This window comes from Pollachius pollachius (assembly GCF_949987615.1).
Source record: "Pollachius pollachius genome assembly, chromosome: 11".
Classification (NCBI taxonomy): domain Eukaryota; kingdom Metazoa; phylum Chordata; class Actinopteri; order Gadiformes; family Gadidae; genus Pollachius; species Pollachius pollachius.
In genome coordinates, this window is record NC_136944.1 from 24,250,076 (window position 1) to 24,252,575 (window position 2,500).

The window sequence follows — 2,500 nt, forward strand, 5'->3', positions numbered from 1 at the left end:
AGGAGGAGGGGAAGGAGGAGGGAAGGAGGAAGGAAAGGAGGAGGGAAGGAGGAGCGGAAGGAGGAAGGGAAGGAGGAGGGGAAGGAGGAAGGGAAGGAGGGAGGGAAGGAGGGAAGGAGGGAGGGAAGGAGGAAGGAAAGGAGGAGGGGAAGGAGGGAGGAAAGGAGGAGGGGAAGGAGGAGGGGAAGGAGGGAGGGGAAGGAGGGAGGGAAGAAGGAGGGAAGGAGGAGGGGAAGGAGGAGGGAAGGAGGAAGGAAAGGAGGAGGGAAGGAGGAGGGAAGGAGGAGGGGAAGGAGGAAGGGAAGGAGGAAGGAAGGAGGAAGGAAGGAGGAAGGGAAGGAGGGAGGGAGGGAGGGAGGGAGGAAAGGAGGACGGGAAGGAGGAGGGGAAGGAGGGAGGAAGGAGGAGGGGAAGGAGGAGGGGAAGGAGGGAGGGGAAGGAGGAGGGAAGTAGGAGGGAAGGAGGAGGGGAAGGAGGTGGGAAGGAGGAAGGAAAGGAGGAGGGAAGGAGGAGGGGAAGGAGGAGGGAAGGAGGAGGGGAAGGAGGAAGGGAAGGAGGGAGGGAAGGAGGAAGGGAAGGAGGAAGGGAAGGAGGGGAAGGAGGAAGGGAAGGAGGGAGGGAAGGAGGAAGGGAAGGAGGAGGGAAGGAGGAGGGGAAGGAGGGAGGAAAGGAGGAGGGGAAGGAGGGAGGAAAGGAGGAGGGGAAGGAGGAGGGGAAGGAGGGAGGGGAAGGAGGGAGGGAAGAAGGAGGGAAGGAGGAGGGGAGGGAGGGAGGAAAGGAGGACGGGAAGGAGGACGGGAAGGAGGAGGGAAGGAGGAGGGAAGGAGGAGGGGAAGGAGGAAGGGAAGGAGGAAGGAAGGAGGAAGGAAGGAGGAAGGGAAGGAGGGAGGGAGGGAGGAAAGGAGGACGGGAAGGAGGACGGGAAGGAGGAGGGGAAGGAGGGAGGAAAGGAGGAGGGGAAGGAGGAGGGGAAGGAGGGAGGGGAAGGAGGGAGGGAAGTAGGAGGGAAGGAGGAGGGGAAGGAGGAGGGAAGGAGGAAGGAAAGGAGGAGGGAAGGAGGAGGGGAAGGAGGAAGGAAAGGAGGAGGGGAAGGAGGGAGGAAAGGAGGAGGGGAAGGAGGAGGGGAAGGAGGAGGGGAAGGAGGGAGGGAAGTAGGAGGGAAGGAGGAGGGGAAGGAGGAGGGAAGGAGGAAGGAAAGGAGGAGGGAAGGAGGAGGGGAAGGAGGAGGGAAGGAGGAGGGGAAGGAGGAAGGGAAGGACGGAGGAAGGAGGAAGGAAGGAGGAAGGGAAGGAGGGAGGGAGGGAGGAAAGGAGGACGGGAAGGAGACGGGAAGGAGGAGGGGAAGGAGGGAGGAAAGGAGGAGGGGAAGGAGGAGGGGAAGGAGGGAGGGAAGGAGGGAGGGAAGTAGGAGGGAAGGAGGAGGGGAAGGAGGAGGGAAGGAGGAAGGAAAGGAGGAGGGAAGGAGGAGGGGAAGGAGGAAGGGAAGGAGGAGGGAAGGAGGAGGGGAAGGAGGAAGGGAAGGAGGGAGGGAAGGAGGAAGGAAGGAGGAAGGAAGGAGGGAGGGAGGGAGGAAAGGAGGACGGGAAGGAGGACGGGAAGGAAGAGGGGAAGGAGGGAGGAAAGGAGGAGGGGAAGGAGGAGGGGAAGGAGGGAGGGGAAGGAGGAGGAAGTAGGAGGGAAGGAGGAGGGAAAGGAGGAAGGAGGAGGGAAGGAGGAAGGAAGGAGGAGGGAAGGAGGAGGGGAAGGAGGAAGGGAAGGAGGGAGGGAAGGAGGAAGGAAGGAGGGAGGGAAGGAGGGAAGGAGGGAGGGAAGGAGGAGGAAAGGAGGGAGGGGAAGGAGGAAGGAGGAGGGAAGAAGGAGGGAAGGAGGAGGGAAGGAGGAAGGGAAGGAGGAAGAAGAGCTGGCTTCGGAGGGGAGGGAAGGAGGAGGGAAGGAGAGGAAGGAAGGAGGAGGGAAGGAGGACGGGAAGGAGGAGGCGAAGGAGGAAGGGAAAGGAGGAGGGAAGGAGGAAGGGAAGGGAGGAGGGAAGGAGGGAAGGAGGAAGGAAGGAGGAGGAAGGGGACAGGAAGGAGGAGGGGAAGGAGGAGGGGAAGGCGGAGGGAAGGAGGAAGGGAAGGAGGAAGGAAGGAGGAGGGAAGGAGGAGGGGAAGGAGGAGGGAAGGAGGAGGGAAGGAGGAGGGGAAGGAGGAGGTGAAGGAGGGAGGGGAAGGAGGAGGGAAGGAGGAGGGAAGGAGGAGGGAAGGGCAGGCGGACGGGAAGGGACGGGAGGAGGAGGAAGGAGAGAAGGACGGAAGGACGGGAAGGAGGTCGGGAAGGAGGAGGGAAGGAGGAGGGGAAGGAGGAGGGGAAGGAGGAGGGAAGGAGGAAGGAAGGAGGAGGAAGAGGAGGAGGAGAGGGAAGGAGGGGAAGGAAGGGAGGGGAAGGAGGAGGGAAGGAGGAGGGAAGGAGGAGGGAAGGAGGAGGGAAGGAGGAAGGGAAGGAGGAGGGAAGGAGGAGGGGA

General features: G+C 62.8%; 1 protein-coding gene across 1 annotated transcript in view; it reads right to left on the bottom strand.

Moving 5' to 3' along the window:
* LOC307082595 (caspase recruitment domain-containing protein 11-like) overlaps window positions 1-2,500 on the bottom strand; it is a gene marked incomplete at its 3' end in the record, with an annotated part of 33,555 nt that overhangs the window by 514 nt on the left and 30,541 nt on the right.